Source organism: Ranitomeya imitator, chromosome 5 (genome assembly GCF_032444005.1).
Source record: "Ranitomeya imitator isolate aRanImi1 chromosome 5, aRanImi1.pri, whole genome shotgun sequence".
In the NCBI taxonomy this organism is placed as follows: domain Eukaryota; kingdom Metazoa; phylum Chordata; class Amphibia; order Anura; family Dendrobatidae; genus Ranitomeya; species Ranitomeya imitator.
Genome location: NC_091286.1, coordinates 705673264 through 705687798, shown reverse-complemented (window position 1 = coordinate 705687798; position 14535 = coordinate 705673264). Strand labels below are relative to the sequence as shown.

The following is a 14535-nucleotide window of genomic DNA, read 5'->3' as shown; positions in this document are numbered from 1 at the left end:
CTGCAATAACACTACAAAATGGTTAGCAAAAAAAAAGTATGATGATATAAAAACTCCCAAAACACTTCATTTTTGCATTGGCCGGGAATCGAACCCGGGTCAACTGCTTGGGAAGCAGCTATGCTCACCACTATACCACCAATGCATGAGCCCTCTTTCCAAATTAGGCTTTTGTTGCCCAAAGGTGCTAAAGTGTTAACACAAAAAAGGAAAGGACTGAATATGATGGGAAAGAGCCGATTGATAAAAACAAGTTTTCAAAAAGGCAAGGTGTTGTCCAAAACTCATAAATTAACTCTTTAGAATCAGCTGCATAGCCTTTCTACCAATTTCTAAAATTCTCTCAATTGTTTTCGCTATTTGCCCGTAAGTTACCTAAAGTCTTACCAAAATAGAAAGTACACTATGAGCCTTAGCACAAAAAGATTAAAAAGAGTCAAAACCACCACAAAATGACTGCTAAAAACATCTGCCAATTTTTTGAATTTCGAGCACTAACTCTGCTAAGTTGTTACCAAGGAAAGAATAGCAGCAGCATATGTTTTTAAAGAGACATTTGAGAGCAAAAGTTGAAATTAAGGAGAGATGAGCTTTTTTGAATACATTTATTGCATTTCCACCTCTATCTACAAATGCTCTCAATTATGTTGTATTTTTGGCCCATAAAGGTATCTAAAGTGTTACCAAAAAAATCACAGCATAAGACTTAACAAAAAAGGTAGAAAGATTAAAAACACCACTAAAAGCTAAATACATTGAGCGGTTATAGAATTAAACTATGGCCTATTGTTGGAAAAGCAACCACACCAACCAGCACAACACCAATGCTTACCATGGCATTGCTTTTGTATTGCGGACTAACCCTACTAAGTTTTTAGCAACAACTGATGAGCAGCATATTGTTTAGATGAGAAAGTTGAAAAGAGATAAGAACGATTCTCTTCATTTCTTTCTCCTTTCCGTAGTTGCTAAACTGTAAGAAGAAAGCAGAGCATGAGCCTTAACACAAAACATTAAAAGAGAGTAAACACAACACCAATGGTGGAAAGAAGCCATGTGTTGGCCCGAAATCAAACTCGAGTCAACTGCTTGGAAGACAGCTGTGCTCACACCTATATCGCCAAAGCTTATGACAGCATTTTTTTTACATTTTCTGCAATAACACTACAAAATGGTTAGCCAAAAAAAAGTACGATGATATAAAAACTCCCAAAACACTTCATTTTTGCATTGGCCGGGAATCGAACCCGGGTCAAAACACTTCATTTTTGCATTGGCCGGGAATCGAACCCGGGTCAACTGCTTGGGAAGCAGCTATGCTCACCACTATACCACCAATGCATGAGCCCTCTTTCCAAATTAGGCTTTTGTTGCCCAAAGGTGCTAAAGTGTTAACACAAAAAAGGAAAGGACTGAATATGATGGGAAAGAGCCGATTGATAAAAACAAGTTTTCAAAAAGGCAAGGTGTTGTCCAAAACTCATAAATTAACTCTTTAGAATCAGCTGCGTAGCCTTTCTACCAATTTCTAATATTCTCTTAATTGTTTTCGCTATTTGCCCGTAAGTTACCTAAAGTCTTACCAAAATAGAAAGTACACTATGAGCCTTAGCACAAAAAGATTAAAAAGAGTCAAAACCACCACAAAATGACTGCTAAAAACATCTGCCAATTTTTTGAATTTCGAGCACTAACTCTGCTAAGTTGTTACCAAGGAAAGAATAGCAGCAGCATATGTTTTTAAAGAGACAATTGAGAGCAAAAGTTGAAATTAAGGAGAGATGAGTTTTTTTGAATACATTTGTTGCTTTTCCACCTCTGTCTACAAATGCTCTCAATTATGTTGTTTTTTTGCCCATTAAGGTAACTAAAGTGAGAGGCACAGAAGCAGCCATCTGCAGACCGGACATAACTGCAAGAGAAGTATGCTGCCTTCCAGGTGCGATGATCAAGGATGTGACCGATAGGATACCAAAGCTCTTCAGCTCCAAGGACGTCTGTTGTGAATTCTGTGGCTGAATTCACTCCTGTGGTCACAAGTGGTACTGCAGCTTCTGAGCTTCTTCCCTCAGGTGTTCTGGTGAGCTCGTTAACTGCTTCGTTACTTAACTCCGCCTGATGCTGCTATCCCGGCTCCTTGTCAATGTTCCAGTGTTGGATCTGAGCTTCTACTGCTTGTTCCTGTGACCTGCTGCTCTGTATAGCTAAGTGCTTTTTTGCTATTTTGTTGCTTTTTTTCTGTCCAGCTTGTCTTTTGTTTTGCTGGTAGCTCTGAGAAGCAAAGGGTGTACCGCCGTGCCGTTAGTTCGGCACGGTGGGTCTTTTTTGCCCCCTTTGCGTGGTTTTTGCTTTAGGGTTTTTTGTAGACTGCAAAGTTCGCTTTACTATCCTCGCTCTGTCTAAGATTATCGGGCCCCACTTTGCTGAATCTATTTCATCCCTACGTTTTGTCTTTTCATCTTACTCACAGTCATTATATGTGGGGGGCTGCCTTTTCCTTTGGGGTATTTCTCTGGGGGCAAGTCAGGCCTATTTTTCTGTCTTCAGGCTAGCTAGTTTCTTAGGCTGTGCCGAGTTGCATAGGTAGTTGCTAGGCGCAATCCACAGCCGCTTTTAGTTGTGTTTAGGATAGGTAGGTGTGCAGTCTACAGAGTTTCCACGTCTCAGAGCTCGTTCTTTGATTTTGGGTATTTGTCAGATCACTGTGTGCGCTCTGATTGCTAGGCACACTGTGTCTCTGGATTGCCTTCATTACACCTTTCATTAGCAGACATAACAGTACAAGGAGCCAACTAATGATTCTCAATAGAGGGAAAGAAAAAGTTCTGACATCATTTTTTTTTTTTTTTTTCTCTGCTCTGTGTTCATTTTTTTTTTTTCCCCCTAGACATTTGGGTGATTCTGGACACAGGTGTGGACATGGATATTCAGGGTCTGTGCTCTTCAATGGATAATCTCGTTTTAAATGTACAGAAGATTCAAGATGCCATTGATCGGAAAAATATGTTAGAACCAAGAATTCCTATTCCTGATTTGTTTTTTGGAGATAGAACAAAGTTTCTAAGTTTCAAAAATAATTGTAAGCTATTTCTGGCCTTGAAGCCTCATTCTTCTGGTGATCCTATTCAGCAGGTTTTGATTGTTATTTCTTTTTTGCGCGGCGACCCTCAAGACTGGGCATTTTCTCTTGCGCCAGGAGACCCTGCATTGAGTAGTGTCGATGCGTTTTTCCTGGCGCTCGGATTGCTGTACGATGAGCCTAATTCAGTGGATCAGGCTGAGAGAAATTTGCTGGCTTTGTGCCAGGGTCAGGATGATATAGAAGTATATTGTCAGAAATTTAGGAAATGGTCAGTACTCACTCAGTGGAATGAATCTGCGCTGGCAGCTTTGTTCAGAAAGGGTCTCTCTGAGGCTCTTAAGGATGTCATGGTGGGTTTTCCTATGCCTGCTGGTTTGAATGAGTCTTTGTCTTTGGCCATTCAAATCGGTCGACGCTTGCGCGAGCGTAAATCTGTGCACCATTTGGCGGTATTGCCTGAGGTTAAACCTGAGCCTATGCAGTGCGATAGGACTATGACCAGAGTTGAACGGCAGGAATACAGACGTCTGAATGGGCTGTGTTTCTACTGTGGTGATTCCACTCATGCTATTTCTGATTGTCCTAAGCGCACTAAGCGGTCCGCTAGGTCTGCCGTCATTGGTACTGTACAGTCCAAATTCCTTCTGTCCATTACCTTGATATGCTCTTTGTCGTCGTTTTCTGTCATGGCGTTTGTGGATTCAGGCGCTGCCCTGAATCTGATGGATTTGGATTATGCTAAACGTTGTGGGTTTTTCTTGGAGCCTTTGCGGTGTCCTATTCCATTGAGAGGAATTGATGCTACACCTTTGGCCAAGAATAAACCTCAGTACTGGGCCCAGCTGACCATGTGCATGGCTCCTGCACATCAGGAAATTATTCGCTTTCTGGTGCTACATAATCTGCATGATGTGGTCGTGTTGGGGTTGCCATGGCTACAAACCCATAATCCAGTATTGGATTGGAATTCCATGTCGGTATCCAGCTGGGGTTGTCAGGGGGTACATGGTGATGTTCCATTTTTGTCGATTTCGTCATCCACCCCTTCTGAGGTCCCAGAGTTCTTGTCTGATTATCAGGATGTATTTGAAGAGCCCAAGTCCGATGCCCTACCTCCGCATAGGGATTGTGATTGTGCTATCAATTTGATTCCTGGTAGTAAATTCCCTAAAGGTCGATTATTTAATTTATCCGTGCCCGAACACGCCGCTATGCGCAGTTATGTGAAGGAATCCCTGGAGAAGGGACATATTCGCCCATCGTCATCACCACTGGGAGCAGGGTTCTTCTTTGTAGCCAAGAAGGATGGTTCGCTGAGACCGTGTATTGATTACCGCCTTCTTAATAAGATCACTGTTAAATTTCAGTATCCCTTGCCATTGTTATCTGACTTGTTTGCTCGGATTAAGGGGGCTAGTTGGTTCACTAAGATAGATCTTCGTGGTGCGTATAATCTGGTGAGAATCAGGCAAGGAGATGAATGGAAAACTGCATTCAATACGCCCGAGGGTCATTTTGAGTATCTAGTGATGCCGTTCGGACTTGCCAATGCTCCATCTGTGTTTCAGTCTTTTATGCATGACATCTTCCGTGAGTATCTGGATAAATTCCTGATTGTTTACTTGGATGACATTTTGATCTTCTCAGATGATTGGGAGTCTCATGTGAAGCAGGTCAGAATGGTTTTTCAGGTCCTGCGTGCTAATTCTTTGTTTGTGAAGGGATCTAAGTGTCTCTTCGGTGTGCAGAAAGTTTCATTTTTGGGGTTCATCTTTACCCCTTCTACTATCGAGATGGATCCAGTTAAGGTCCAAGCCATCCAGGATTGGATTCAGCCGACATCTCTGAAAAGTCTGCAAAAATTCCTGGGCTTTGCTAATTTTTATCGTCGCTTCATCTGTAATTTTTCTAGCATTGCCAAACCATTGACCGATTTGACCAAGAAGGGTGCTGATTTGGTTAATTGGTCTTCTGCTGCTGTGGAAGCTTTTCAGGAATTGAAGCGTCGTTTTTGTTCTGCCCCTGTGTTGTGTCAGCCAGATGTTTCTCTTCCGTTCCAGGTCGAGGTTGATGCTTCTGAGATTGGAGCAGGGGCGGTTTTGTCACAGAGAGGTTCTGATTGCTCAGTGATGAAACCATGTGCTTTCTTTTCCAGGAAGTTTTCGCCCGCTGAGCGTAATTATGATGTGGGCAACCGAGAGTTGCTGGCCATGAAGTGGGCATTCGAGGAATGGCGCCATTGGCTTGAAGGAGCTAAGCATCGCGTGGTGGTATTGACTGATCATAAGAACTTGACTTATCTCGAGTCTGCCAAGCGCTTGAATCCTAGACAGGCCCGTTGGTCGTTATTTTTTGCCCGCTTCGACTTTGTGATTTCGTACCTTCCGGGCTCTAAAAATGTGAAGGCGGATGCTCTGTCTAGGAGTTTTGTGCCCGACTCTCCGGGTTTATCTGAGCCAGCGGGTATCCTCAAGGAAGGAGTCATTGTGTCTGCCATCTCCCCTGATTTGCGGCGGGTGCTGCAAAAATTTCAGGCGAATAAACCTGATCGTTGTCCAGCGGAGAAACTGTTCGTCCCTGATAGGTGGACTAATAAACTTATCTCTGAACTTCATTGTTCGGTGTTGGCTGGTCATCCTGGAATCTTTGGTACCAGAGAGTTAGTGGCTAGATCCTTCTGGTGGCCATCTCTGTCACGGGATGTACGTACTTTTGTGCAGTCCTGTGGGATTTGTGCTAGGGCTAAGCCCTGCTGTTCTCGTGCCAGTGGGTTGCTTTTGCCCTTGCCGGTCCCAAGGAGGCCTTGGACACATATTTTGATGGATTTCATTTCTGACCTTCCCGTTTCTCAAAAGATGTCAGTCATTTGGGTGGTCTGTGATCGATTTTCTAAAATGGTCCATCTGGTGCCCTTGGCTAAATTGCCTTCCTCCTCTGATTTGGTACCTTTGTTCTTTCAGCATGTGGTTCGGTTGCATGGCATTCCTGAGAATATTGTTTCTGACAGAGGTTCCCAGTTTGTTTCAAGGTTTTGGCGAGCCTTTTGTGGTAGGATGGGCATTGACCTATCCTTTTCCTCGGCTTTCCATCCTCAAACTAATGGCCAGACCGAACGAACCAATCAGACCTTGCAACATATCTGAGATGTTTTGTTTCTGCTGACCAGGATGATTGGGTGTCCTTTTTGCCGTTGGCTGAGTTCGCCCTTAATAATCGGGCCAGCTCGGCTACCTTGGTTTCTCCATTTTTTTGCAATTCTGGGTTCCATCCTCGTTTCTCTTCAGGACAGGTTGAGTCTTCGGACTGTCCTGGTGTGGATTCTGTGGTGGACAGGTTGCAGCAGATCTGGACTCAGGTAGTGGACAATTTGACCTTGTCCCAGGAGAAGGCTCAACTTTTCGCTAATCGCAGACGCCGTGTGGGTCCCCGACTTCGTGTTGGGGATCTGGTTTGGTTATCTTCTCATCATATTCCTATGAAGGTTTCCTCTCCTAAATTTAAACCTCGTTTTATTGGTCCGTATAGGATTTCTGAGGTTCTCAATCCTGTGTCTTTTCGTTTGACCCTCCCAGACTCCTTTTCCATACATAATGTATTCCATAGGTCGTTGTTGCGGAGATACGTGGCACCTATGGTTCCATCTGTTGAGCCTCCTGCCCCGGTTTTGGTGGAGGGGGAATTGGAGTATATTGTGGAGAAGATTTTGGATTCTCGTGTTTCTAGACGGAAACTCCAGTATCTGGTTAAATGGAAGGGTTATGCTCAGGAAGATAATTCCTGGGTTTTTGCCTCTGATGTTCATGCTCCCGATCTTGTTCGTGCCTTTCATGCGGCTCATCCTGGTCGGCCTGGGGGCTCTGGTGAGGGTTCGGTGACCCCTCCTCAAGGGGGGGTACTGTTGTGAATTCTGTGGCTGAATTCACTCCTGTGGTCACAAGTGGTACTGCAGCTTCTGAGCTTCTTCCCTCAGGTGTTCTGGTGAGCTCGTTAACTGCTTCGTTACTTAACTCCGCCTGATGCTGCTATCCCGGCTCCTTGTCAATGTTCCAGTGTTGGATCTGAGCTTCTACTGCTTGTTCCTGTGACCTGCTGCTCTGTATAGCTAAGTGCTTTTTTGCTATTTTGTTGCTTTTTTTCTGTCCAGCTTGTCTTTTGTTTTGCTGGTAGCTCTGAGAAGCAAAGGGTGTACCGCCGTGCCGTTAGTTCGGCACGGTGGGTCTTTTTTGCCCCCTTTGCGTGGTTTTTGCTTTAGGGTTTTTTGTAGACTGCAAAGTTCGCTTTACTATCCTCGCTCTGTCTAAGATTATCGGGCCCCACTTTGCTGAATCTATTTCATCCCTACGTTTTGTCTTTTCATCTTACTCACAGTCATTATATGTGGGGGGCTGCCTTTTCCTTTGGGGTATTTCTCTGGGGGCAAGTCAGGCCTATTTTTCTGTCTTCAGACTAGCTAGTTTCTTAGGCTGTGCCGAGTTGCATAGGTAGTTGCTAGGCGCAATCCACAGCCGCTTTTAGTTGTGTTTAGGATAGGTAGGTGTGCAGTCTACAGAGTTTCCACGTCTCAGAGCTCGTTCTTTGTTTTTGGGTATTTGTCAGATCACTGTGTGCGCTCTGATTGCTAGGCACACTGTGTCTCTGGATTGCCTTCATTACACCTTTCATTAGCAGACATAACAGACGTCCACCCATTTCTTCTGATACATGTTGGCACCAATGACACGGCAAGGAAGGACCTACCGACAATCTGCAAGGACTTTGAAGAGTTGGGGAAGAAAGTAAAGGAACTGGATGCACAGGTAGTTTTTTGTTCTATCCTTCCAGTAGATGGGCATGGCACCAGGAGATGGAACAGGATCCTTGATGCAAACAACTGGCTAAGACGATGGTGCAGACAACAAGGATTTGGATTCCTGGACCACGGTGTGAATTACTGGTATGATGGACTCCTCGCCAGAGATGGACTACACCTCAACAAACCTGGGAAACACACATTCGCCAGAAGACTCGCTACACTCATCAGGAGGGCGTTAAACTAGAAGAAGAGGGGACGGGAAGAAAAACATTAGACTCGAACAAAGACGACCCAGGAAAACATACTCAGAAGGGAGGTAAGAACATTTCTAAAACAATCCACAGTGAGGAGATTGGAACAAAACAAAATCCTCTAAACTGCATGCTCGCAAACGCCAGAAGCCTGACAAACAAGATGGAAGAACTAGAAGCAGAAATATCTACAGGTAACTTTGACATAGTGGGAATAACCGAGACATGGTTAGATGAAAGCTATGACTGGGCAGTTAACTTACAGGGTTACAGTCTGTTTAGAAAGGATCGTAAAAATCGGAGAGGAGGAGGGGTTTGTCTCTATGTAAAGTCTTGTCTAAAGTCCACTTTAAGGGAGGATATTAGCGAAGGGAATGAGGATGTCGAGTCCATATGGGTTGAAATTCCTGGAGGGAAAAATGGTAACAAAATTCTCATTGGGGTCTGTTACAAACCCCCAAATATAACAGAAAGCATGGAAAGTCTACTTCTAAAGCAGATAGATGAAGCTGCAACCCATAATGAGGTCCTGGTTATGGGGGACTTTAACTACCCGGATATTAACTGGGAAACAGAAACCTGTGAAACCCATAAAGGCAACAGGTTTCTGCTAATAACCAAGAAAAATTATCTTTCACAATTGGTGCAGAATCCAACCAGAGGAGCAGCACTTTTAGACCTAATACTATCTAATAGACCTGACAGAATAACAAATCTGCAGGTGGTTGGGCATTTAGGAAATAGCGACCACAATATTGTGCAGTTTCACCTGTCTTTCACTAGGGGGACTTGTCAGGGAGTCACAAAAACATTGAACTTTAGGAAGGCAAAGTTTGAACAGCTTAGAGATGCCCTTAATCTGGTAGACTGGGACAATATCCTCAGAAATGAGAATACAGATAATAAATGGGAAATGTTTAAGAACATCCTAAATAGGCAGTGTAAGCGGTTTATACCTTGTGGGAATAAAAGGACTATAAATAGGAAAAACCCAATGTGGCTAAACAAAGAAGTAAGACAGGCAATTAACAGTAAAAAGAAAGCATTTGCACTACTAAAGCAGGATGGCACCATTGAAGCTCTAAAAAACTATAGGGAGAAAAATACTTTATCTAAAAAACTAATTAAAGCTGCCAAAAAGGAAACAGAGAAGCACATTGCTAAGGAGAGTAAAACTAATCCCAAACTGTTCTTCAACTATATCAATAGTAAAAGAATAAAAACTGAAAATGTAGGCCCCTTAAAAAATAGTGAGGAAAGAATGGTTGTAGATGACGAGGAAAAAGCTAACATATTAAACACCTTCTTCTCCACGGTATTCACGGTGGAAAATGAAATGCTAGGTGAAATCCCAAGAAACAATGAAAACCCTATATTAAGGGTCACCAATCTAACCCAAGAAGAGGTGCGAAACCGGCTAAATAAGATTAAAATAGATAAATCTCCGGGTCCGGATGGCATACACCCACGAGTACTAAGAGAACTAAGTAATGTAATAGATAAACCATTATTTCTTATTTTTAGTGACTCTATAGCGACAGGGTCTGTTCCGCAGGACTGGCGCATAGCAAATGTGCCAATATTCAAAAAGGGCTCTAAAAGTGAACCTGGAAATTATAGGCCAGTAAGTCTAACCTCTATTGTTGGTAAAATATTTGAAGGGTTTCTGAGGGATGTTATTCTGGATTATCTCAATGAGAATAACTGTTTAACTCCATATCAGCATGGGTTTATGAGAAATCACTCCTGTCAAACCAATCTAATCAGTTTTTATGAAGAGGTAAGCTATAGGCTGGACCACGGTGAGTCATTGGACGTGGTATATCTCGATTTTTCCAAAGCGTTTGATACCGTGCCGCACAAGAGGTTGGTACACAAAATGAGAATGCTTGGTCTGGGGGAAAATGTGTGTAAATGGGTTAGTAACTGGCTTAGTGATAGAAAGCAGAGGGTGGTTATAAATGGTATAGTCTCTAACTGGGTCGCTGTGACCAGTGGGGTACCGCAGGGGTCAGTATTGGGACCTGTTCTCTTCAACATATTCATTAATGATCTGGTAGAAGGTTTACACAGTAAAATATCGATATTTGCAGATGATACAAAACTATGTAAAGCAGTTAATACAAGAGATGATAGTATTCTGCTACAGATGGATCTGGATAAGTTGGAAACTTGGGCTGAAAGGTGGCAGATGAGGTTTAACAATGATAAATGTAAGGTTATACACATGGGAAGAGGGAATCAATATCACCATTACACACTGAACGGGAAACCACTGGGTAAATCTGACAGGGAGAAGGACTTGGGGATCCTAGTTAATGATAAACTTACCTGGAGCAGCCAGTGCCAGGCAGCAGCTGCCAAGGCAAACAGGATCATGGGGTGCATTAAAAGAGGTCTGGATACATATGATGAGAGCATTATACTGCCTCTGTACAAATCCCTAGTTAGACCGCACATGGAGTACTGTGTCCAGTTTTGGGCACCGGTGCTCAGGAAGGATATAATGGAACTAGAGAGAGTACAAAGGAGGGCAACAAAATTAATAAAGGGGATGGGAGAACTACAATACCCAGATAGATTAGCGAAATTAGGATTATTTAGTCTAGAAAAAAGACGACTGAGGGGCGATCTAATAACCATGTATAAGTATATAAGGGGACAATACAAATATCTCGCTGAGGATCTGTTTATACCAAGGAAGGTGACGGGCACAAGGGGGCATTCTTTGCGTCTGGAGGAGAGAAGGTTTTTCCACCAACATAGAAGAGGATTCTTTACTGTTAGGGCAGTGAGAATCTGGAATTGCTTGCCTGAGGAGGTGGTGATGGCGAACTCAGTCGAGGGGTTCAAGAGAGGCCTGGATGTCTTCCTGGAGCAGAAAAATATTGCATCATACAATTATTAGGTTCTGTAGAAGGACGTAGATCTGGGGATTTATTATGATGGAATATAGGCTGAACTGGATGGACAAATGTCTTTTTTCGGCCTTACTAACTATTTTACTATGTTACTATGTAAAGTGTTACTAAAAAAATCACAGCATAAGCCTTAACAAAAAAGTTAGAATGATTTAAAACACCACTAAAAGCAAAATAAATTGAGCGGTTATAGAATTAAACTATGGCCTATTGTTCGAAAAGCAACCACACCAACCAGCACAACACCAATGCTTACCATGGCATTGCTTTTGTATTGCGGACTAACCCTACTAAGTTTTTAGCAACAACTGATGAGCAGCATATTGTTTAGATGAGAAAGTTGAAAAGAGATAAGAACGATTCTCTTCATTTCTTTCTCCTTTCCGTAGTTGCTAAACTGTAAGAAGAAAGCAGAGCATGAGCCTTAACACAAAACATTAAAAGAGAGTGAACACAACACCAATGGTGGAAAGAAGCCATGCGTTGGCCCGAAATCAAACTCGAGTCAACTGCTTGGAAGACAGCCGTGCTCACCCCTATATCGCCAAAGCTTATGAAAGCATTTTTTTACATTTTCTGCAATAACACTACAAAATGGTTAGCAAAAAAAACATGACGATTTAAAAAAACTCCCAAAACACGTCATTGTTGCATTGGCCGGGAATCGAACCCAGATCAACTGCTTGGGAAGCAGCTATGCTCACCACTATACCACCAATGCATGAGCCCTCTTTCCAAATTAGGCTTTTGTTGCCCAAAGGTACTAAAGTGTTAACACAAAAAAAGAAATGACTGAATATGATGGGAAAGAGCGGATTGATAAAAACAAGTTTTCAAAAAGGCAAGGTGTTGTCCAAAACTCATAAATTAACTCTTTAGAATCAGCTGCGTAGCCTTTCTACCAATTTCTAAAATTCTCTTGTTTTCGCTATTTGCCCATAAGTTACCTAAAGTCTTACCAAAATAGAAAGTACACTATGAGCCTTAGCACAAAAAGATCAAAAAGAGTCAAAACCACCGCAAAATGACTGCTCAAAGCCTCTGCCAATTTTTTGCATTTTGAGCACTAACTCTGCTAAGGTGTTACCAAGGAAAGAATAGCAGCAGCATATGTTTTTAAAGAGACATTTGAGAGCAAAAGTTGAAATTAAGGAGACATGAGCTTTTTTTAATACATTTATTGCATTTCCACCTCTGTCTACAAATGCTCTCAATTATGTTGTAATTTTTGCCCATTAAGGTATCTAAAGTGTTACCAAAAAAAATCACAGCACAAGCCTAAACAAAAAAGGTAGAAAGATTAAAAACACCACTAAAAGCTAAATGCGTTGAGCGGTTATAGAATTAAACTATGGCCTATTGTTCGAAAACCAACCACACCAACCAGGGCTTTCTCCTTTCCGTGGTTGCTAAACTGTAAGAAGAAAGCAGAGCATGAGCCTTAACACAAAACATTAAAAGAGAATAAACACAACACCAATGGTGGAAAGAAGCCATGCGTTGGCCCGAAATCAAACTCGAGTCAACTGCTTGGAAGACATCTATGCTCACCCCTATATCGCCAATGCTTATGACAGCATTTTTTTATATTTTCTGCAATAACACTACAAAATGGTTAGCAAAAAAAGTATGACGATATAAAAACTCCCAAAACACTTCATTATTGCATTGGCCGGGAATCGAACCTGGGTCAACTGCTTGGGAAGCAGCTATGCTCACCACTATACCACCAATGCATGAGCCCTCTTTCCAAATTTGGCTTTTGTTGCCCAAAGGTGCTAAAGTGTAAACACAAAAAAGAAATGACTGAATATGATGGGAAAGAGCCGAGTGATAAAAACAAGTTTTCAAAAAGGCAAGGTGTTGTCCAAAACTCATAAATTAACTCTTTAGAATCAGCTGCGTAGCCTTTCTACCAATTTCTAAAATTCTCTTAATTGTTTTCGCTATTTGCCCATAAGTTACCTAAAGTCTTACCAAAATAGAAAGTACACTATCAGCCTTAGCACAAAAAGATTAAAAAGATTCAAAACCACCGCAAAATGACTGCTAAAAGCCTCTGCCAATTTTTTGCATTTTGAGCACTAACTCTGCTAAGTTGTTACCAAGGAAAGAATAGCAGCAGCATATGTTTTTAAAGAGACACTTGAGAGCAAAAGTTGAAATTAAGGAGAGATGAGCTTTTTTTAATACATTTATTGCATTTCCACCTCTATCTACAAATGCTCTCAATTATGTTGTATTTTTTGCCCATTAAGGTATCTAAAGTGTTACCAAAAAAAATCACAGCATAAGCCTTAACAAAAAAGGTAGAAAGATTAAAAACACCACTAAAAGCAAAATACATTGAGCGGTTATAGAATTAAACTATGGCCTATTGTTCGAAAAGCAACCACACCAACCAGCACAACACCAATGTTTACCTTGGCATTGCTTTTGTATTGCGGACTAACCCTACTAAGTTTTTAGCAACAACTGATGAGCAGCATATTGTTTAGATGAGAAAGTTGAAAAGAGATAAGAACGATTCTCTTCATTTCTTTCTCCTTTCCGTAGTTGCTAAACTGTAAGAAGAAAGCAGAGCATGAGCCTTAACACAAAACATTAAAAGAGAGTGAACACAACACCAATGGTGGAAAGAAGCCATGCGTTGGCCCGAAATCAAACTCGAGTCAACTGCTTGGAAGACAGCCGTGCTCACCCCTATATCGCCAAAGCTTATGACAGCATTTTTTTACATTTTCTGCAATAACACTACAAAATGGTTAGCAAAAAAAAATGACGATTTAAAAAAACTCCCAAAACACGTCATTGTTGCATTGGCCGGGAATCGAACCCGGATCAACTGCTTGGGAAGCAGCTATGCTCACCACTATACCACCAATGCATGAGCCCTCTTTGCAAATTAGGCTTTTGTTGCACAAAGGTACTAAAGTGTTAACACAAAAAAAGAAATGACTGAATATGATGGGAAAGAGCCGATTGATAAAAACAAGTTTTCAAAAAGGCAAGGTGTTGTCCAAAACTCATAAATTAACTCTTTAGAATCAGCTGCGTAGCCTTTCTACCAATTTCTAATATTCTCTTAATTGTTTTCGCTATTTGCCCGTAAGTTACCTAAAGTCTTACCAAAATAGAAAGTACACTATGAGCCTTAGCACAAAAAGATTAAAAAGAGTCAAAACCACCGCAAAATTACTGCTAAAAGCCTCTGCCAATTTTTTGAATTTCGAGCACTAACTCTGCTAAGTTGTTACCAAGGAAAGAATCGCAGCAGCATATGTTTTTAAAGAGACACTTGAGAGCAAAAGTTGAAATTAAGGAGAGATGAGCTTTTTTTAATACATTTATTGCATTTCCACCTCTATCTACAAATGCTCTCAATTATGTTGTATTTTTTGCCCATTAAAGTAACTAAAGTGTTACCAAAAAAAAAATCACAGCATAAGCCTTAAAAAAAGTTAAAAAGATTAAAAACACCACTTAAAG

General features: G+C 41.6%; 5 non-coding genes across 5 annotated transcripts; all 5 read right to left on the bottom strand.

Moving 5' to 3' along the window:
- Positions 1–73: 73 nt before the first annotated feature.
- TRNAG-CCC (transfer RNA glycine (anticodon CCC)) lies at positions 74–145 on the bottom strand. The gene has a single exon. It is a non-coding gene; the product is annotated as a tRNA-Gly (tRNA).
- Positions 146–1269: 1124 nt separating this feature from the next.
- On the bottom strand, positions 1270–1341 carry TRNAG-CCC (transfer RNA glycine (anticodon CCC)). The gene has a single exon. It is a non-coding gene; the product is annotated as a tRNA-Gly (tRNA).
- A 10354-nt stretch (positions 1342–11695) lies between these two features.
- Positions 11696–11767, bottom strand: TRNAG-CCC (transfer RNA glycine (anticodon CCC)). Its single transcript has one exon. It is a non-coding gene; the product is annotated as a tRNA-Gly (tRNA).
- Positions 11768–12710: 943 nt separating this feature from the next.
- Positions 12711–12782, bottom strand: TRNAG-CCC (transfer RNA glycine (anticodon CCC)). Its single transcript has one exon. It is a non-coding gene; the product is annotated as a tRNA-Gly (tRNA).
- A 1079-nt stretch (positions 12783–13861) lies between these two features.
- On the bottom strand, positions 13862–13933 carry TRNAG-CCC (transfer RNA glycine (anticodon CCC)). The gene has a single exon. It is a non-coding gene; the product is annotated as a tRNA-Gly (tRNA).
- Positions 13934–14535: the final 602 nt, after the last annotated feature.